Source organism: Catharus ustulatus, chromosome 3 (genome assembly GCF_009819885.2).
Source record: "Catharus ustulatus isolate bCatUst1 chromosome 3, bCatUst1.pri.v2, whole genome shotgun sequence".
Lineage (NCBI taxonomy): Eukaryota > Metazoa > Chordata > Aves > Passeriformes > Turdidae > Catharus > Catharus ustulatus.
Genome location: NC_046223.1, coordinates 65,600,039 through 65,623,113, shown reverse-complemented (window position 1 = coordinate 65,623,113; position 23,075 = coordinate 65,600,039). Strand labels below are relative to the sequence as shown.

At 39.8% G+C, this 23,075-nt stretch overlaps 1 protein-coding gene across 6 annotated transcripts in view; it reads left to right on the top strand.

The window, feature by feature from the left end:
- The window catches only part of PKIB (cAMP-dependent protein kinase inhibitor beta), a 50,473-nt gene that overhangs the window by 16,718 nt on the left and 10,680 nt on the right, over positions 1-23,075 (top strand). The window contains exon 1 of one of the 6 annotated variants that reach the window (XM_033055927.2): positions 15,802-16,123. The exons of 4 other annotated variants lie outside the window; for them this stretch is intronic. The gene's annotated coding sequence lies outside the window, so the exon portion shown is untranslated. Of the gene's footprint in view, positions 1-15,801; positions 16,124-18,453; positions 18,544-23,075 lie in introns of those variants that run through there. One more of the 6 variants, XM_033055928.2, reaches the window with a different exon arrangement.

Sequence of the window (23,075 nt, the reverse complement as noted above, 5' to 3'; positions counted from 1 at the left end):
TTTCTGACAGAGATCCTGGCCAAGTGACAGCACATCTGGAATGATAGCACAATCTTCCCAAAGCCAAGTCTCATTGCTGCCATATTTCACCTCTCTTTTGGATGTTACTGTTGTCTCACCGTCTGATGAGATTCTCTCCTTGTCCCTAGCACAGCTGCAGCCATTGCTTCCTTTCCCACTTCAGGTATGTAGAGATGTTGCCAGTGCATTGCAGGCTGAGCAGTTTTGAAGACAAAAACATTGCTCTTGTGCCTCTCAGCACACACAGAAATAGTGTGAGGTGAGAAGTGGTGTATGGGCAGTGAACACCCTTCAGATCATATATCTGTTGATTATACCAATGGTTTACATTGAGATGTCCCAGAAGGAAAGGATGAAACAGGAACTAGTTATAACTCTGGAAGAAACAGGAATTCTGCTCTGTTGAGGAGAGCAGAGCTACTTGCTGTTGTATTTGAAGATATGAAGAAAATGTATGTTAACAAAATATCTGAACTTGTAATACTTAAAGCCTAATTACAGCAGATGACTTTTACATTCTATCATTTAACTTAAATTCTTAGAGATTCCACATGAGAAGTGCAGATACTCATCAGTTCTGCAAATGAGTAAGTAATTCTGTTTGTACTTACAAGCCAGGACTGTTAAGGAAATGTTGCTTAATTAAGCCTCATTAATACCGACAGATTTGTTTATAAAAAAAACTTTTTCTGCTGCTCAAAACAATCTTCATTTATTGCTCATTCTTGAATGTTTAGAACAAACTTAGAGTTTTAAATGCTTATCAATAAATATTAATAACACTATGTATGGAAAGTTTTGGGGTTTTTTTGCTGCATCTGTGAAATTTCTTTTGAAAGTAGTAGGATGTCCTTATGCAAGTTGCTGGTAGAGGAAAGAACTGCAACTGTAAGCAGATTTGGCTTAAGCATAAGATAACCTAACAAGTAGCAATAGATTTTTTTTAACCTTGATAAGAGGACTCATGAAATGTCATTTTTTTACATATTTCACTGCAGAAGATGCTTATTCCATATGTTGTTTAGCTTAACAGTTACAACAATGGGTTTGGAAATTTAATTGACCTCCAGTATCTGTTCAGATGTAGATCCCACCTCTCTCTGTGTATGGGAATGGTAAAAATGTGCAAATTGTTAAGCTCCATCCATTTTCTAAAGATATACTCCTCAAATATGGGTTTACAATGTAGAAATCATGCCTGCCAATATCCTTCATGTTCAGCAGAGGCTGCATGAGGAGGATTAAGTTATTGTGCATCCTTTCAGGTTTCAAAGATGCTTCACAGAAGGCAGAATTACTTGCTGCTAATCCAAACCTGTACAAAATCCCCCTCTTTGACCCCTGTCCTGCATTTGAGATCCTGGAAATGTTCCCACTGACATAAGCAGGAGTTGGGTAAAGTATTCAATCCACCTTAACATCACATCCTTATTTCTTCAACATGCTGAAGTGGGGAAACAGTGCTCCAGATCAATACAATTACACAGTGCACAATCTAAATTGGTGCCATAGTTGAGTATTTCAGAAGAAAGAGCAAGTTTGCCTCTTCCAGCCTATTAGATGCTGCATTTGCAGTAATGGAAACAGGAAGCATAAAGGAGAAGGATTTGTGTGTCGGCTGAATTTTGGTCCCTTCCCTGCAATGGCTGAGTGCAGCCAGCAATCCTGTGCCTCTCAACAACTGGCATAAAATGTGTCTTAGCAGAGGTCAGCACTTAGGAGGCTGCTCCTAATACAGGTGGAAACTCAACTGAAGGCAGAACGAGGCAACGGTTACCATGATTTCTCTCTTAAGAGACTGTCACAGATGAGTGGTTTAGGTCACTTAAGGAATTGCTGCCAAAGGTAATAGCAGCAGCAGGTTTAATCTGAATTTGGGAAGGTGCATCTTGACAAAATTCAGTGGCAAGATGCATTCTATGACTGGCTACACAGACAAAGCTGCGCTTTGCTACAGAGCAAACTTGGATTAGAACCAAATTTTAAATTATTTACAGGAAGAACAAGGATGAAAAAGGATAGAGATCTAAAAGGTAAGGGAGATGACCCCAATGAGTCATGAGGCTCTAAGACGAACCCCTTGCTTTCTAAATTCCTATTGGAGTGTTGGTGCAGCTGAGTCCAGTCTTAGTCCCTGGCTTGGTCAGTGGTTTATTTCTAAAGGATTTCATAGGAAAATACAAGGAGTAAGGCAGAGCATCTGTCTCCAAAGGTTTTTGAGCCTTTTTAAGCAATTTCAGGCCATGCTGCCAGCAGCAAGGAAGTGAATTTGTGCCTTTCTTCCACACTGCTTCAGAGGGATGTTGGGTTGTGATGTTTTCGAGTGAAAATTCAGTAAAGCACATTAATCTCATTAATCACAGTGTGAAGAAAAACCCTGTCAGAGAACCCAGGCTTTATCTTTGCCTTTTGGTTTTTAAGACACTGAAAGGAGGAGAAAAAAAAAGACATCAGATGTGTCTGAGTGATAGCACTGAGACTCAGAAATTGTAACTGGACTAAGGGAAAAAGCCTTTACCATAAGTGCCAGGAATAGAAGTCTCAATCTGAAAGGGGAACTTGAAAGGCAGACTGTCTGGCTTGTTTTGCTGGAAAGGTCTGCTGTTCTGATCCTGTTTTCTCTTTATGGATCAAATTTTTATCAAGTTGTTTTTATTTCACTACTATCTTATACAAGTGCAAAAGGAAAATATATTATTAAATCTAGTGGGTTTGTGTTTGTACTTGTATACATAGTTTTTTAGAAAGCTATTTATTCGTTATTGCTACTGCACAGCATCAAGGGATAAAAAAGATTCCCAGTGTAAATGTGCCTACGCAGATTGTATTTGTAAGGGAGCAGTAAAAATGGACATCAGCCTAAGAGGCACATTCCATGTTCACTATATGGAATTTGGTATTTGAAGTTGTCTAGGTTTGAATTGCAACCTAAAACAGAAGTTCATACACATAAGGATATCAGCCTTATCAGAAAGCATCATTTTAGCGTATATTTCAAAACTTGCAGTAGCGACAGCTGCTACAGCACTGATGAATCTGCTGCATAGAGGTGAATTTTTCCTGTCAGCAGAAGCATATGTAGACCTGATAGAGAAGGTAATGAAAATATTCATGGCAGTTTTGACCCTCACTGCCATTTTTTGTGCTGACCCTTCATTTATAAATGGATATGGGAAACAAATTAATAATCATTTTGTGGTGACAGGTATAAAGTTCAGCTTCCAGGCTGCAGTGCATAGTTAATTAGTTATTTACAACAATGCTCTTTCAGAGTGAGGGTAGACTGCATTTGTGTATTTCACTGCATGGATTATGTTCTTGTCTTTAAACCAGGAATTTGAGAAGGGCAAGTTTGAGTACTGTTTTACAGGCTAATCAAGCACAGGAAGCCACAAGACCTTTCTCAAATCCTGCAGCAACTCTCTTGCAGTTGCCTGATATTCCCTTGCCACTTACAAAAGATATTGGACATAGCTGAAGTATGGTTTCTGATCCCAGTCAATCAACAGAATCAACTGATCTCTTCTGTCATTAAATATGTGCAGATTGAAAGCCATAATTGGGCCCTGCCACAGATTAAAACCACTGTTATGGACATCTTTATTTTGGAGGTTTATATTTAATCTGTTGCCCTGTTGAGCAATAATCCCATTTACTGCGAGACACACATCAGAACCACAGCTGAATAAATGCAACTTCCACACTATGAAAGCAGATTTAAAGCCGGACTTCCTCATAATAACAAGACTGCATGACAGCTAGTGCTGACTTGTAGCACATCACAGACAGTGTAAATACCCAGTACAGCTGCTGGGACTTATTTGCATAACATATTGAGGGCAGAGAACAGCTCCCATTAATTTTACATATCATCAATTCCCTTTATTTTTCTAGCTTCAAAACAACATGCCTTGCTTTTCTCCTGAAACACACCTGTAGGTAGAGGCCAATATTATACCAAAATGGGAGACAACTGGATTTTTTTTACCTGCCTGAGCTAAACAAGTGCAATTTGACATTTAAGTTGGATGCATGCACATGCAAAGTGACATATATATATTTATATATATATATATATCGTAACCACTCAGTTACTGCATTTTCTATCAGAAAAATCCTGATAGCACTCTTCTTGATCAGCAATAGTCTCATCTTTTTTCTAAGTAAGCGGCGATCTGATGAGTTAAGCAGTTGGTTCTGGATATAACCAGAACTCTGGAAATAAGTTTTGCAAGCATTTGCCTAATTAGTTTTTGTGTACAGTGTAGACATGAGCTGAAACAACCTGTGGCAGCAGTTCCCGTGCACATAATCTGTTGTGGTTGCTCAGCAGTGAGGAGGGCATGGCAGAGGAGGCCTGTTCTAGTGACTCCAGTGAGCCTATGAAAGAATGTCTCATTATCCCCATGGACTCATGCAGTGTCTACTGCTGCTGTTTTTCCACACATCTCTGGGATGCTGAAAGAATTTCTGTGCAGATTTGTTACCAGTTTTATGGCAGCTGGATATCCAACTTCTGTCAGTCAATGGTATTTGCAGATTCAGTGGCTCCCCTGTTCTGAAATCGCATTCTGTAAATGAGGGGCACAGTCAGAATAGATTATTATAGCTCTGAATTACTTGAAAAACTGAATGTAGAGGAAATGGAAGATGACAAAGATGGAAGCCATCTGAAAAGAAAGTATTTTTCAAAGGAAAATTAAGCAGCAGACTTTCAAATAATGAATTAGATAGAATTAAATAGGAAATAACAAGGCTATGTTGGAAATAATGCTGAGGCTGTTGAACTTTGAGCATGAGGTATTTTCTGGGATTACTTGCCCTTACTGGGATAAGGGAAGGCAGCAGACTGTTGAAAGAGGCAGAGGAGCAGCCATAGCACCGAGAACCCAAAGGCTGTTGAGGTGGAACAGAGCTGAAATAAAAACCAACCTGCCAAAAACCACAGATGTAGTTTAGCAGCTACATCTGCACTTTGGCTGCTGGATATGTCTGGAGGGCTGGTGGCAGAATGCACTTCAGAAACCCACAGTGCCAAGCTTGAGGGCAAACATCACTTCCTTACACGTATTTTTCTTCTTATACCTCCATGAAGGAATACAACTCTAATCAATGATATTGAATTGCAGATTTGGAAAGCAGAAAGGGAGAAAGAAGTTGATGACATTCCTGGGGTTTTTTTTAACATTTGAGGGAAATCTGTTGCACTGGGGAGGTGGGGGGCCACTACAGTAGGCATCTTTCCATTTTGTTTTAGCAACCAGATCATTACCATATTCTCAGAAGCCACAGTTCATGCTCTGGGGGAAAAATACAAGTATCATTTACATGCCAGCTGTACTACAATGTTTGTCACTCTTCTCAATACGGAACCATTACCCTTTTTTATTTGCTGTCACTTTTATAAACTGATACAGAATAGGATTTTATGGAGGGAGAGTCAGATGAAAATGTGGTAAGGTAAAACCTTAATTTTTGTTATAAGAGAGCATCTTCTTAGTTTCAGCAAGCAATCTCCATCTGCAATTTTCCTCCATTTGCAGGAGGCTGTTTCTTTAAAAAGATGTTTTCAAGATTGATTGGTATCAGGTGTTCACTGCCATGTGCTGCAGGTGTTACCATGGTGACCACTCCACTCCTTCAGGTAGGATGTCAGCAGCTATAATTGTGCTTTAAAAATCCTGAGCACAGTATGATAACCTGCACGGAAATAAGCTGCAGCCTTGCTCAGACACAGGTCTGTCTCTGAATTTGCTGATTTGTGACTGCAAGCCACAGAAGATTTTATGCTGATGTTTGGGGGAGATTTCTTTCCTCTCTCCTTTTCCATGTGACAAACAGGCACAATATGCTCTACAATATAATGGGAAAGATTAAGTTCTTTTAGCCACGCTTCCTCCCCAGCCCCATTTGAGTCTGTGGCTCTTTCTGGTCTCAGGCCAGGAGATAAAGCTGGTTGGATCTCTGCTGTGTCTGTGTGGCTCTGCTTGTGTCTGTCTTCTGCTAGAGCACGTGAAAAAAGGTGTTTTACTGACACACTGGCGTCTGTGTGGCTGTATTCCAGACAGTGGCAAGCCTGAAATGCTTTCTCTGCCTTTGGCAAATCTCTGACCAGAGATTAAAATTGCATTACCCTTCAAAACGTTGCTTGCTGACTCCTGTATTTCATGGGTTCTAATGCTGCAACCACACATTTGCCTTTTTACAGTGCAGCTGGCAGCAATGCTACACTTGTTCCTTAGCTTCTGCAGGGTTAGGGACACGGGTGCCCCTCTTTCTGCTGCGTCTGTGGAAAGGTAGTTTGCCATTTTGGCTGCCACAGTCTGTAGATGCCTGCATTTCTGCATCAAGTAGTAAGATTGCAATGCTTATTTATTACGTACTTTGAATTCTGCATCAGTAAGATGGAAGGTATAGAGAAAAGTTGGTCAAGAGTGAGGAAATGGTAAGGATGGATTGAAGGTCAAGAGGCAAAGGCTAAAAGAGCAGTAGAATCAGAGGCTACTGTGCATCCTGCCCCAAGTCCTCTATATCCCAGATACTGCTTTTCAGCAGCAACCAAAAGCCCCAGGCTCAGCTTCCTATGCCTTATGCAGGATGGTATCCTAGGAACCTTGTTTTTTATAACTGGCTGTATCTTTGCTTTGTTAATCTCCTCAGAGGGCCTGGGTTCAAGACTACAGCAGCAAAATAGCCCTACAAGAACGACCCAGTCTGTTGCAGGAGATCAGATGGCAGGGAAGTCTTACTGTTAGAAAAGTAAATTTCCCCAATTTAATAAACCTTTCTCATTAAGTCCTTCACATTTCTGTAATTTTAATAGGGCTCAATCCTTTAAGCTGCTAAATAGCTTTACCTCTCCCCAGCAGAGTTAGAGAATTGTGGACATCAGCAGTTGAGAACAGAAAGTTGACCATTTGGACCTTCTGTGTCCTGGTAGTATCTCTCAAGCCTCTAGCTGCTATTTCAAAAGATGAAATTAGAAAATAAGATGAAGTAAGTATTTATGGCCCCAGTTGTACAGAGTACTTAAGAATTTTTTTTTTTAAGGATGCAGCTATGAAAACTGGACATGCCATCAAGTGCTCATGTTTACTGGAGCTGTGTAGTACAATGGTGTGTAGTGCTACACTTGGATTTCAAATGACATTTGATTGTATAGTGTGCTTCATTTTATTGATTTTACATTATCCTTTATTGTATTTGAGTTGTCTTTTGCTAGATATTAAGTGGGCTCTAATACCATAAATAAATGGAACACCTACACATAGCTGAAGGTGAGTGTAGTAGCAGCTCTTAGGTCAACATTGTCATGTCCCCACTGTATTAAGTATGTGCCCTGCAGCTGTGCTGGGCATCTTTTAGAAGCCACAACTACTCTAGGGTTTAAATTATTGAACTGAAATTTCCCATTGGCTTTTAATTAGATTAATAAATGAATGTGCAATCAGTGAGCTGTAAGGAAAATTTCTGAATATGGAAAAAACTAAGCCAGATCCTAATGCAGTCATCGAGCAGTTTGAATAATTAAATATCAAAAGCAGATAAAGAACAAAAGAAGTCAGACTTTGTATAGTGCATAAACACTGGTACAAAGACTGACTGAAATCTGAAGGGATGGTAAACAAGAGCATCTGTCCTTTCAAACACCACATTTATTAATAAATAACAAGCATTTTAATGGGTTGCTTTGCATCTAACTGTATAAATAAGACTGGAAAATGCCAGCCAAAGCTACTGCAGAAAGCAGAATCAAACACTGAATTGTTTGGCATAAAAGTGAGAGCTTTCATGGGTGGCTCCTTAGTGGAGAAAAGTTATACAGAAAGTGATGTAACTTACTAATTATTGACTCATTCTTCATGTTTTTACTTCTATTTCCCTGATTCCTTCCTTCTTTGTGGGGAAGGGCTTCCCCTTCTGCTTTTACTGTGTTCCTCTAAGCAACAGAAACACACAACAGAAAACCATCTGGAAATTGGACTTGGTGCCAGCCCTATTGAGAATTAAAAAGCTGATTTTTGATGCCTGATTTGGAGTACCACATGCTCTGTTCTATATGTCTCACAGCCAAACTGGAAATCTGTCACCGTGCCCAGTTTCCAAAACATGGAAACTCTTAGAATATGGATTCCTGCTGTATCAGTGGATAGTTCCCCATTTTTCTCACACCTGTTGGGGTGAGCAGCTCAACCTGAAAACTCTCGGTAGCTGTAACCATCTTACACTGCTCTGTGCATTGCCCACAGAAAACTAAACTTTACTCATTAAGGAAGGCATAACAACATCCTGCGCAGCACTCATTAGACCAGGTGTGGAAGATTGTCCAGTTTTGCTTCTGCCTCACCAAAAGGATGTTGATAAACTGCAGCAGGAGTTGGTCAGGAAGGAACACTTGAGGAGATAATGAGGGTGTGGGACTTGTTCAGCTTGGAGAACACTTGGGGGAACCTATGACCAGCCTTCTTATGCTGCTGAGAAGGTGGAGCCAGGCTCTTTACAGAGTTGCACAGCAGGAGAGAAAGAGACTATGGTGATGAGAGACTGTGGTTATGAACTAGAAGAGGACAGATTCAGACCTGAGGTAAGGAAGAGCCTTTTCTTCATGATGACAGTGAAACCATGGCACAGAGAGGTTGTGGAATTTCTATCCTTGAAAATATTCAATAGCTGAAAGGACAAAATCCCTGAGAAGTGTGATCTGAATTAGTTATTGACTCTGCTTTGAGTAGGAGGTTGGAGTAGATGACCTCCTGAGGTAATTTCCAATCTGAATTATTCTATGATTTTACAACACTGAGTTTTCATCCTTGATTTGTCCTCTCCTTCTGGCTCTGTCCCAGTCACCTCCTCCTGTCGTGCTCTCAGAGACCTACAAGCAATGCAGGGTAACACTGCTGTACTCCACCAAGGGAACCTTGGTGACATGATGAAAAGTGTGCTGGTATTGAGATGTGAACAAACTCCCATTTTGACAAAACTCTACCTTGTCTTCATAAGAGAGTTGCTTAGCCACGTTTAGGCAGCTGTCCCAGCAAGAAAAGGTTTGCTTTCCTTTCATACTGCCATATATTTTATTTAGAATGATTCTTTGTTGTCTTTTACATTGCTGCTCATCTGAAAGCTGGTATTTGACTTTTCAAAATGGTGGTTGGCAAGAAGCCACAGCAGTAATTAGCAGGAAGGCAGAACAGAATTCCAACAAGCATTTAACTGAGGTATTTTAGTATCACAAAAATGAAGGGTATTTTCTGCTTCAGCAAGTGAAGAAATAGTGCTGTCTAGTGTTCCAGCCTCAAGCAAGTTCAAATAACTTGTATTCAGGGTCCAAAATAAAGTGGAGCAATTTCTGGGAGCAGAAGCAGGAAATGAGCCAATGACAGTGGATACATGTTCATTTAGGCAAAAAGACAGATGGAAAAAAAAATTTAAACCACATACAGCAAACCCAGGTGTCATTGGCAAGAGACTGAGTGACTTCTTGCATGAGAAAAGTGTAAAACATATTTCACACCCAGTCAACACCTTGACTGATTCTGTGCCAGAGTTCAAACCTGTGCCAGCCTCTCCCTGTGGCCTTGTGAATCTGCTTGGGGAAGACGATGGTTATGACCAATGCTGAAGTTTAAACTACTGATGTTTACCTGACTACCTCATCCATGTCCTCCCATCTGAACAGAAGAACTTTGTTTTGTTAACTTGTTTTCACCATGAAAGAGTTGATTATTTCAGTTTGGTTTTTTTGGTTTTTTTTGGTTTTTTTTCCCCCAGGATACAGACATTTTAGTGTATTCCTAATTATCACTGTTGAAATTCTGAAGCAAGCATCAGTGGATTGTGGCCTCTGAGAAGCCACCAGAGTCTGCTTCCTTCCAGACCTTTCTTCATGTCTCATGCACCCCATCTGTTCAGGAAGTACTCAGCAAAGTCAAGCAGGATTCCTTGCTTTGATTTAAATAGTGGGTTTTTTTAGCTGTCCCAGAAGCAGTGACCCTAATTCATTTCTTTATGCAGAACTCTTTTTTAGAAGACTAAACAGAATAAAGTTGAACTACTTTGTGCTCTTCCTAATTATATTACATGTTCCCTTCTCCTCCTCAGCTGATTTTGAGAAATGCTCAGAAAGCTCATGTTTTTCTTCAGCAGCAGAGTCAGAATTCATACAGAGTGGGCAGATACAAAGACATCATCCAAAGTGTGCCTATGAGTAGTCTGAAATAATGACTTAATAATTAATCTGAAATAATGTTAGGACAATTCCAGAATTTATTTTCTTTCCTAAAACTGAAGGAGCTGTAAAGTCAAATTTCTAATGTGGATTAATGAGTATAAAGTTTCTAAAATTGTGTTAAAGTATATAACAAGAGCACTTCTTTTTTTGGCCATTGTTGAATGCTTGGTATTACATTTTTTCCCCTAAAAATGTTGCTTTGATGAGGAAACTTGCTAGATTGGCTTGCAATAAGGAGAGCAAAAAGTCTCTCCCAGAAACACAGGGCCTTGGATTGACAGAGAGGTGGAATAATAAATTTGCTTATCAAAAGTCACTTCATCCAGTTATGCCACCTTGAGAACTGGTCTTCACTGTTTTGTAGCAGTTGCAAAATTCACTAACTTTAGATTAACTTGGGATGTGCCTGAGAACTCTCCAAAAAAAACATGTGAGCAAGGCTTTTCAGAACTTGGGCAAATCAGCTTTCTATTTCATGAGGGGAACAAAACAAGGGGCATTTTGTGATGTGTGATGAAAGTCATGTTGGTATCAGTTCAGGCTTCACTATGTGATGATCCAGCTCTTGAACGTGGTGCAGCTTGTCATTTTTTGGGGATTGAGGTGACAGTAGGAGACACACAACAAACACAAAAATTGATGCCCAGTGAGTGCAAAATAATTGCATAAATAATTTCTGTTTCTTTTGTTTGTGGTCTCTTTATCTCTAGAACTGTGTGTGTCTAACAGCTTACACTCACCTCCTTTAGTATTTTCAGAATTCTAGCTCCAGTATTCCTCAAACTAATGTATGCCATGCACTTAAACTTCACCAAAGACTGGCGAGAGGCATAAGATTTTTTTCCTGAGTAAACTTGTGTTAAAACTCTTTCAGTAACTCTTTCCAGTGTAAGTGATCACTGTTTGAGTTTGGTACATGCAAATAATGTAAACAATTGAAAACTGACCCTTCAGCTTTCTTTTAATGCTGTTGCTTTCTTTATAGGTGTGGTAACTCCTCATTGGCAGGGAGTAACCATTCCCCCAGGGAGATCAGAAAATCAAACTATTAGGTGTGGTAAGTCAACATAGCATGTAAAAGGAGAGACAATTGCAACTGTCCTGTCATCAGCTCAGCAGATCTGTGTTGTGATTGACCTCATTCACTTCCACTTGCAAGAATCATATAAATTTCATAAGATGCTTTGCCACTCTTGTCCCAAAGAGAACAGTGTCTCCTTGGGGTCCTTTTTAGTGCTTTGTTAGCATTTTGGTAATGTAATGTTGGCAATACAAGGAAAATAATTTCAGAGAAACATTCAGCAGTTCCTTGCAGCACAGTCAATGTTAGTAGTGCCAAGTCTTACTTTAATAAACATACATTTGTTTTGGGTTTGCTCATGCTTGGTTTAACCCTTTCTAAAAGCTTTGTGCTTCTGACAGGTTTTAGCTTCCAGTTTTTAGCTGGGAGCTAATTGGAGAAAAGGACAGGTAGGAATTTATGGCTTGTAGGGAAAAAACAAGCACAGTCATTACAGTACTCAGCTGGAAATGTGGAAGTTATGAATGTTGGTCTGATTCCAATGCCTCTTCTTGTATAAGAAATAGTCACCGCATAAATTGCAGAAACAGGTTTCTTTAGGTTACAAGAATAATATTTTTCCTTTGTATTTCAAGTGGTGGCCTGACAAATGCCAGTCCTGACCCCCAAATTTTGTGAAATGTTGGGTATTTTTTTTCACTCAGTGAAAGCGTTGCCTTAGATGTTAAAGTGTAAAGACTAGGGCAAAACTTGAGTAGACATCCAAAAACCAGAATTTCAGTTACAATGGTTCTGCACAGTGGAAAGTGCTATTATTCAACTGAATTTCTTCCCTGGGGATCAAAGCATTCACCTAGGAGACAGCAGCCCTAGGCAGTTTTTCTTCAAATCCAAAGGTATTCCTCTCTGCACATTTTCAAAAGGAAGAATGAAGTGTGCCTGGTGGTTTGAAGGAGTCATTGCAGAGGCGACGATTTCTTTATCTGCTGAAGTGAGCAGTAAATAGATGCAGGTGCTGTCTGGCAACCCAGAGCTGGGCAAAGTCTGTGGTGGGTGGGACCCTAGGCAGGGCCTTCTCCCAGGTGTTACCTGTTGGTTAGTTCCAGGTGGCTCTTCCTTCATATATGAAATCTGTAGGTTGAAGTAATTTTCTGAAGCATCCAGCTTGTGAGAAGAAACTTTGGCATCTAGTTCTGCAGTTTGGCTTCTTTGTACTTTGCAGATCTGCTACCTCAAGCAAAGGTGGCGCAGCACCTGTCATACATTGGCATGTTCTTGGCTGAAGAATGAAAAAAATCCACTCCCAGATGTTGTGAAGAATTGTGGTGTGTGAAACAAGAAAAAAAGGCACAATCATTTCCAGGGGCAGTCCATGAAAGGTTTTACTTTGCAAATGGCTGCTTGCACTGGGCTTAACTCCACTTTTATTCACTTTAGACAAAGGTGTGGGTTTAATAGTTTTAGGATAATCTCAAACAGTTTCATATCCAAAGAAATTCAGATAACTTATTTTCATCCCCAGTTATCTCACCTTAATGGCTGTGGCAAGAGCATTCAGAGATAAAAGAAATTGGATGACTTAACTCCTCAGATATCAGTGTAGGGAAATCCACACCTACTAATACAAAATATATGCATGTTACAAATAAGCTGAAATGCCTTTATATGTGTCTCATAAACCTAATAACATTCTGGACATCAATCCAATAATATATTCCATGGTCTAATTTTGATTTATTTAAAAATTTCATACACGATAGCTTGACTGGTCTTGAAGAAGACTTAGGTTGAGTTTCTTAAATGCACTAAATTCAAGTTCAGAATACTTTGTTCATATTTTAACAAATCAGTAAATAGAATTTCTTATTGTAGAAAAAGTCAGCAAGTAAGAGTCTCAAAAGTATTATCTGAAAAATAAATTTATTGAAATGCAGAAGTGATTTCATAAATGATGATGTGCCAGGGTGGACTTTACACAAGCCAGGTATATTGTTTGGGAGACTCTGAATGCACTCGTTGCTGAAACACCAACGAAGTTTGTCTGAGCTGACACCAAATAACCTGTCCTTGCATATGTTATGGGCAAGCTTTCATTAAAGCCTCCTGCTGTGTATTAGGAAGCTCTTAGATCATTATTTTATCTGGCACCAAGCCACTTACAAAACTTCTAAGTATGAAAGTTTGCTCTCTAAGTCACAGTTTTGGAAGCTGCAGTAACTGCTCAGAAAAATCTATCCTTTAGCTGGTAGAATCCCTGAAGAGCTGCAAAGATGTGTAATATATATGCTTTTGTTCTTCAAAATAGAATAGAGAGTAGCCATCAACAGACCTTTCATATGTGCATAGTGTTTTCTTCCTCTCCTCAGCACTTAGGTACCTAAAGCAGCTAAAATCAATACACAAAATGTCAGGTTTGAAAGGTCATGTGTGCAAAGAAAGCATTTTGGGCTAAGGATGTGGTTTAAAGCACTGACTGTACTAACAATTTATCCGGTAATGTAGTAAAAGCATGGGTTTTAGTCTTCAGGTGAGCAACAGGTTTGGAACAAGACAGCATTTTAACTTGAGATAACATTCACAATTTGATGCTTCCCTGCTGATATCAGACATGATTTAATGAAGGAGGGAATAATGGAAGGGAAGACAACAGCTTGGGAAAAGGGCTAATGGTGCTGTTGCCATTGTATTATCCCAGCTGGGCTGTGTGTGAGCATCAGCATGGCATCAACCACGTACCTCCTTTCTGAGACTGTAGAACAGGCAGTGTGACTCTGATAACATTTTCTGTCTCCCTGTATTCACATTACCCTCTTCACATCCTGGTTCTTAATTAGAAATCCATTCTTGCTTTGCCTTGCCAGCTGTACTAAAATAAATGAGGCATATTTTGTAACTAGTGGCCAAGGACAGGTACATCACTGAATTTTCTTCTGGATGGTGTTAATTGAGCAAAGCCAATAAAATAGGCATGGCTGATATGCACAAGAAGAAAACTAATTTTACAGAGTGCTAAAAGCTTCAGGCAAGATTGTGGTTTTCCTGTAAATTTATGCTCTCTTTTTTGTATTAGCTACTGTGGCAGAAATGTTGAGGTGGAAGCAGGAAAGTAGCACAACTTATTTTGAAGTTTTTTGAAATCCAGCAATCTCTCTGTAATGAACCTGTATCCACTTCAAAATGCTGGCCTTTGTTAATATTCTAATAAGTTTCTGGAGCAGCGTTTTTACAACTAGTAGCTGTGAAGCAGGCAGTTCTCTGAGACCTTCACAAAGTTTGTACCATGTTTCATTATGTCATTTCGTTATTTCTCAACATGAAAGTGCAGTGAAAAGAATATTCATCCAAGAGAGAATCTGGGGAAGAAAAGGTTATACTTGCCAAGAGCTGAATACATTGGTGTAGACTTTAGTGTAGTTTCATATTGCACCCAAATTATTACATAAGTTGCTTGAAGGCTAAATTAATGTTACCATTTAAGTAAATGTATTCCTTTTTTAACCTTCTTTTCCAGTCTACATTAAATATTTGAAATTGTGATGACACTGCACATAAAAGGAATATGTATGTTGGCAAATTATTTTCTGTTTCTGCTACCTAATTTATGTGCCCACTGACATCCACTGACCTGTCCTTTTTCACTCTGGTAAATAAGTAACCAGCTGATGTGAGCAGTTCGTGTTAAGACCCCAATCTCAGTTGCCACAGTGCATATCTAGAGAAACATAACTCCTTCATCTTGGATATTCTGTGTTGGAAGAAACCTATTCAGTGGTAAATAAACTCCCACCTCTCCTGCAGCCCCCCATTTGTAGGTGACTGACCCTTGAAAAATGTCAGATAGGGGCAACTTTCACTTGGTACAGAACACCGAATCATTTCCTCAATCAAGAAGTTAATTTTTCCTGATTGTTTCTTTCCCTTTTTTGCCCTGCTGCTGACATACGTGGCACACAAGATATGTGTGGCTTCAGATTGCTGCAGCCTTTCTGATTTTTACAAGCAGGGAGGCTTTTACAGTGGCAATTTGCTTCTTTGGTAGTTATGTGGAGACAGGGGAATCTGAAGCTACTGGCACAGCTTGAGCAGTGGCTTTCTTCTGTAGGTCATGCCAGCCCCTCTTGAAGCCAACTGTGGGGCTGAAGGCATATCTCAACCATGAACAATAGGGTACTTAGCATTTTGGGGGACAGAACTGTGCAGATTGCCAAGAAGCCATACTAAATGACCCTCCTCTTGTAGGCTGCTTGATTCTTCATGCGAATCAACTGATGGCTAATACAAAATTAGGCAGTGTGGTTGTTTCCAACCAGTTTTCTTGTCTGCTGTGAATCTGTGTTTAGATGCTGGAATATGAACTCTGTTTTAGATATTTGCTGAAAACATGTTGGCAAAGCAGCATTTAGCTTAGAGCAGTGTGAAAGCCGTTTTTATGCCACAGTTACGTGTTCTCTGTTTGGATAGCAGAGTGGAACAGCCACGGCTTGTTGCTTACACGGTGTCCAGGCAGCAGTTGCCACCTTTGGGGTGAATGTAACAGCACTGCTGGTGCACAGAGCTTTGCCTTCCGTTATGGGAGGATGTAGAATGCCTTTAATGGCACTGTTAAGGGTTTGTTTTTGTACCACAAGTGCCCTGAATTAAAAGTCCAGAAGTCTACCTGCATTTCATGCTTTCCTGTATGTGAATTTGTAATCTGTTCATTTATTTTAAATGCATGCAAGTTTATCTTCCTTCTTGGCAACAGTTCAGCTTTCCCTGGTGTTTTGCTGTAGTCAGCTGAGAAGACAGACATTGAGATCACTTTCCAGTTGTTTCTGGTTGTCTCTGGTATTCATCAGCCTCCTTTTGCTGTAAGTAGCTTTTTTCTTATGATCTTCTTTGCTGTATTGTGTTCTGTACCTCTTTGGAGCTGTTTTTAAAACATTTTAACAGAGTTTCATTAACATTTGCCATTCCTAAAGAACTTAAGTTAATGATCTGTGCTTGTTTTCTTACTGCCTTGAACAGACTAAGCAAACAGAGAAGTTCCCCTTTATTTAAATGTTCATAGCCTTGCCAGTGTTCTCTGCTGCTGGGTTTTAAACACCGTGGGGATCATCCTTGGCTTTCTAGGCTCTCCTTTGAAACACTAGAGATAGTTTGTTGTTCAGTATAATAAATGTGGTTAGATTAAAAGCCAATAACCCCTCCATATTATATGTTAAAATTATATTCTTTGGCTGCGACTATCAGTGTGTTAGGGAGTTCCCTGCTGAGAACTGTAGAAATGAGCTCAGTTTCTCTGTGGGTGCATCTTTTCCTCCTTCAGAGGGGAAGAGGCATTCATTGGGTGAAATAATTTATTTGACCCTTAAAATGCAGACTGTCAGGTCAGCCCCTGCAGAGATATCTGTATCAGAGCAAGGTTTTTGGAGCTGTTTGTGACCATGAGGAGTCTGAGATGGAGTACTGGACACAAACAGCTCAGAACTGAGCAGTAATAGCTGGTTTTGCTTGTCCGTGGCCTTCAGACAGTCATGACAAATGTGAGGGTAAGGGACTCTACAGCTGAGGGAGGAGTGCTGAAACTTCACTGGCAGGAACAAATTTTGCTCTTATTTTTTCTCCTCTATCAGCATACTTGAGCAACGATTTTGTGGAGGGGTATCTGCAGGGATTTATTTTCTCACAGTGCACTCCTAAACATCCATTTCCCTGAACAAAGCTGTAGTAGTTTGGTTGATGTCGTAAGGAACAGAATGTGGCCCATGGTTTTAAAATGAGACTAGCATACAGGTGAAAAGGTCATGCCTGTTCATCTGCAATCAAGAAAATGCAGAATTATTTCTGAACTTTTTTTAAAGAAAAGCACAAATTAGAAATAAAACAAACCTTTTAGCTGCTCGTTTTAAATTGAGCCATAAAGATGTAGCAGAGAAGACCAGAGAAAAATGTTATGCCTGTAATCTTTGGTAGCTCTTCAAGGACAAGAGATCATCTCTGCAGTTTTCCATCCAGATTGAAACAAGCCTCTAGAGAGGAGATGTAGGCTCTATTCACCTCCTGTGCTGAGTGAAGTTTAGAAAAAGAGAATCCACCATCTCTAAGGATATGCACTCATTGGGAGACCATGACAAGCACCCTCTTATTTTTGACCTTTTGAATATATAGGTCTTAATGCAGAACTAAATCCCAGTATGTAAACCAAGGAGTAAATATTTTGAGTACTAGAACATCAGCATAATCCCTCAATTATCTGCACTTGTCAGTATCCCTTCCAGGCTTTCTTTTGAAATGTTTAACTCATACTTCCAAAAAAACACAAAAACCCAAGAAACCCTCCTATGGAATTTCCATTAAGCAATGCTCTTAGGTCTATGCATTGTGGAAAAGACACATCTTCGCAGAACATGTCCTCTAAAATGGTCTTGGTGTTGGTTTCAATCTATCTAGAAACAGAAGTATCAGCTTGCAGAAAGATTCACTCAGTGATAATGCCTATCTGTTTTTTGCCTTTTCGCTCTTTCTGTGCTTAATAAGACAAAATGGGAAAAAAATAAAACCAAAAAAAACCAAAAACTTGTGAATAATTTGCACGTAAAATAAAAAAATTAAAGAAGACATTAATTTACACTGTCGGGTATCAGGCTGTAATATGATTATGCTGACAAAACTAAAAAAGGAAATGTTCAGAGCTCATAGGCATTTTAGGAGAGGTCATTAACTTAGCAGATGTGAAAAATGTCTCTGAGCATTCTGCAGTTCCTGAATTCACACGTTACACAGGTAGGTACACACTGGCCAAATGCCATCCAGGCTGCAAAACCTTAAGAGGAGCTTGCCAGAGAGCTGTTATTTCCAGTTAAACATAAAATCTGAAAGCTACAAAATGTCAGTGCTGAGCAGTAATCTTTATACAAAGGGAAATGGGCCCTTTTGGGTTCCTCATCCCCGTGCAGCAGAGTGCCTTCAGTGAGGGATAGAAATGGCAGGTGCGAGTAACTCCAAATGCCACGTGTGACTCCCCTTCTGCAGGTTGTGTTGCTCATTCTGTCTTTCTGTGGGGAGATTCACCTATTGTGTTTCCTGGGGAAGAGCCTCTGCAGGGGTGGTGCAGACTGTTGCTGTGGTCCTTCTGTGGGCAGCATGGGAGAGGCTAGCCCCTTCTGCATGGAGAGAGCATGTCTGTGACTGTGTGAATTTGCTGCTGTAGGACAAGCAAGAGGAGAAGGCATTTGCTGCCACGGAGGGTAGGAAGAGGGAAGGCAGGGCTGGTTCTGTCTCTTTCAGGGTAAGTTTCGTTATTCTGATCCTTTGAGCCTGTGGATTTAAACACCCTGCAGTCTCTGACCACGGTGCAGTCACAGATTTTCTGGTGCACAGGTAACCAGAGACTGTATCATCAGGTGTCCTATTCCCTGGAGATAACTCTTATCCTCAGATCTGAGTGGGACAAGTCTGGCTCAGTGATCTGCTCTTGAATGTCAAAGAGCTCATTCCTAGTACTGTGTCCTGGCTGTATTATCAAATTTCAGCGGAAGCAACACAAGCCTTACAATTAGATGAAGTATGTGGTGAACTGCAGGGTCAAATTGTAAACCTGTCCTATCAGGATGTGTCTCAGTGAATTGTAATTGATTGAATTTATTTTTTTACTTGCAGTTTAAAGTTGTAAATATAATTGAGAAAGTCTTGTGAATCAGGGTCATTATTTAACTTAAATTATAAGCCTAAAAGAAGACAGATTTCTCAAATCTCAGTCTATTTTCTTGGTGAGTCACCATGGAGGGGGGAAAATTTTCCTAGCTATAATTTTATTAAAATCAGTAAATAGGACTACTGCCAAGATTGAACAGGTAAACTGTGACCTGAGTGAAATTTTATTAGAGTAAGCACAATGTATGCTGGAGAATGAAATGAAAATGAAAAATTATTCATTGAATATTGAAGAAATACTGTTTCTGAGGCAAAAAAATATGCTAAAACATAAATATAGTATAAATGGAACACACCAAGCAAGGAACTAAGGGTCCTCATTTAAAATGCGATTGTTTTAGACAGGGCAGCAAAGTCATATAACTTCTCAAAATGTATCCATATGTCCTATTGATTTTTAATCTTTGTGAATGTTAAAGTCACTGACATGTCAAGGAAAGCAGTAGGAAACTTAAGTAACTCATTAAAGGCTGTTTTGGGGCACCAGGTTGACTTGCATTTGGAGGTTAGCTCCATTTTCCTTGTGTTAGACTTCACTTGCCCAATGGCTGTTTCCTGCCTGGGCTCACTTTAACAGTCACCAGATTAGTCTGAAAAACACACAGTTCTCTGTTGGTTCATCTTCCCTTGAGGGCAAACTGAACCAGAATGATTTTGCAGAATTTTCCAGCACCTGTGGTGGTCTAAGGACATGGTCAAGACAAAGTTTTTAGGGAAAGAAATTATATTTTATTAGTGAGAAAAATGTAATTGGAAGAACCTTTGGGCAGACCAGCAGAGAGAGCTTTATAGAATTATTCTGCAATAGTTACTTATACAAGCAAAATCAAAGACTTTTTACTGCCCTTGAACTGAGTTAATAAAATAACATTTTATTAACTATTTAAACATTTATTGAATCGAGCAAATATTATTTTCTTTCCACTATACTATTCTGTGAAGAATGCCAAATGAGGTATTTTTAATTGGATTTCCAGGAATATTCTTGGATGAGCCAGAAGAATAGTTCAACAAGCCCAGATCATTTGTGGAGTATGAGACACAACTGAGGTGAAAAATAGATTAATAATTATGGGGGAACTAGTTATGCAGAGCTTCATGAAAAAAAGCAAAGAGCTCTGAGACCCCAAGGACCGTGTTTGAGAGCAGTGTTGGGGTGATGTCTGCAACATATCTTAGGGGCTTAGACTGATGTTTGCTGAAGAGGGTGGTAGAGATGCTCCCATCAACAATAAGCACTCCCGAAATAGCTGAAGTATTCAACTGCTTTACCTGTCAGGCTGGTGCCTAAGCAAGCAAGCAGAATAATAAACTTGGAGTGTTAGATTTACAACAAAGAGAAAGACAAGCTGGCTTTCTTGCAGCTTTGCGTGGTAAAGAAAATAAAATTAGCCTTTATTAGTATGCTAGTACTTTTACTACTCAATAAAGAATAGATTTAAGCTTACATTGTTTTAAATGCTGTTTCCATTCCTCTGTGAGTAAGGAGTAATTTAATACTAAGTTTCACTTCATTTGTTCTTGTTTGGTTTGTGATGGGATTTTTTTTTTTTTTTTCAAATTAGAACAGACAGGTATGAGTAATTCTTGTTCTGGAAATTGTGACTCCTCCTTGTGTGTGTTTGCACTGTGAAACCAGAATGCAGAAATTAAAAGCTTAAATAGGAAAGTTTTAGTCAGGGAGAAGAATGGTGCTTGGATTTGGTTGGACTTTAGGTTTTCCAAAGTGTTCGTCAGACATATCTACATAATTAAAAGACAGAGAGTATCCCTTCCTGTGCTCAGGTGGAGAAATGCTGGAGGATGTGACTGAAAAACTGGCTAAACCCAAGTATTTCCACATCAGTCAGGTGAAACTGATATGAGCAGGGAAGAAGTCCTTGATGAGGATCGGGTGGTCTCCTGGTCTGATCCAGGCTACAGAAATACAGTTTGTATGTTTGAAGAAAGAAGAATCATACAACTAAATTAAAATTAATCTGGGTGTATATATATGATTATAGGATGTTACCTGGCTGTGACAAAGATAAAATAAAATGCCAGCTTTTATTTCCGTAGCTAAGTCAATAAAGTACTTCTAAGAGCTTATCTTTGCTTTTTAATGGAAATGGTTTCAGTCCCGTGCTTTGAAGGCTTAGGAACCTAGCAAGGTGCCTGCAGCTATTCACACTGCAATTCCTGCTTGCTACCAGACTGTTATGACCTACCTGCTGAATGGAAAGAAGCATAAGCTTCTGTCCCTCACCAGTTTCATAATGGAAAAGTAACCCCTTCACCAAATCCACTTTTACCTCCAAGGGACACTCTGGAGGTCTTAATATGAAATAAACAGGAACTTTTCTCCCTGGAAGGGTGCTGCCTGCAGGGCAAAGAAAATGCACTTCTGTGCAGAAGCTCTTATTGGACCTGCTTGTTCTTTTGAGGGCTCCAAACAATCTCAGTCTGTAAAGGTTGTCACAAATACTACATATTTGATGGCCAAGGTGTTGTAGCACATCATACTAACACAATAATTTATCCCCCTCAAAAAAACCCTGAGAAGAAAGATCCTTGGTGTAGTAAATATATTTTTAAGTTAAAAAAACAAACAAATCTGTATTACTGTTACCTAGCTAGTTTGCTGCTAAGCATAGGGTCTCCACTGTGCCCATCTCTCTGCTCATCCTACACCAGAGTTGGTCTCCTGCAGTGTTTCTCAGAAGGGAACAAGCCTCTTCCTCCCCTCTTACTTGCCTTCCAAAGAAACTCCTCACTACTGATTTTGTTCCTCTTCCTCAGTAAGGTTCCAGAGCTCTGCTTTCTTCCTGTGTCCCTTTAGCTTCCCATGCAATTTCTTTGTCTCACACAGACCCTCAGGTAATCTCTCTTCTCTGCATAGAAGCACAGTTACAGCTACCCGTGGTTTTACTTCTCTATCAGCCTTGTACTCCCAGCTTTCAGTCCTTTGTGCCCACATGTTGCTACCAGGAAATTCCTCTTGCTCTGCAACTCCTCTTCTGTAAGCACTTCTACAAGGACTTCCCTTCCTGGGAACATACTATACATACAGGTACACTCAGATTCACTCTGAGCCAGATGGAAACATTCCTCATTCACGTCAGTAAGCTCTCAAGGAGCTTTGGGTCTTCCCTAGTAAGAGACTTTGGGTACACAGCCATGTTGGTTACATGCATGGGATTGTTCCATTCTCATATATCTGCAAAATTGTAAATTCATCTTCTCACAAAAGCATTTTACATTTCACAGGGCCTGATTATATTTCACTGATTCCTTTACTGGAGTGCATTATATAAGTGGGCTCCAGGATGCTTCAAGCCCTTTTCTTACCTCAGCTTTCCCAGTGGTTTTGCCAGAATAGTTTTCTTCCACAGAGCTGGCAAGTAAAGAACCAAATCTCTCATTGCTTCTAACGAAGAATACAGATTGATGTACATATGCTGGCTTATGTAGATGACTTGTCTTTGCTACAGGAAGTGTTTGTGGGGTGTGGGGGCAGCAGATATCAAAGCAGAGGGAAAAAAGTCTTTGATGCTTTCCTAAGGAATGCCCAGTTGAACGGCTTAGGAGGAGATGGGAGAGGTTGGGGGATACTCATTTCCTTGTGTGCCTTTGACAGTGCAAAAGATCATAAATAAAATTGAACTGCAATTTGTAGTTGCAGGGACTCTGCAAGGCAAGATTAGCCATGAAAATTATTTCTAACTCTGAAATTACTCCTCATATATATTCCTAAAAGTGAGCAAAATTCTCTTGAATTTCAGGCCAGATGCAGATTCTAAGAAAGGGTTTAGCAGGTTGAAACTGTGTGGTTGAACTCAGAAAGTAACATGTGCATTTGCAATTTGCAACAGGAAATGAAAACTCTGTGGGGATGAATGGACAAAATATAAGAGGAAGAATTAGGTTTGTAACCACTGAGCTTCATTTCTTTTTCCGTAGTAGGAGATGTGTTTGATTTCTTTCCAGCATGGCCGATGAGTTAGAGTTGAGCTGTGCTTCCCATGATGTCGACTAACATTTATGGCTGTGATTGCTCTTGGTCACTCACAGACATTTGGAAAGTGACATGCTTGGTTGCCTGGTATTGACTGCCTTCAGCTAATGTCA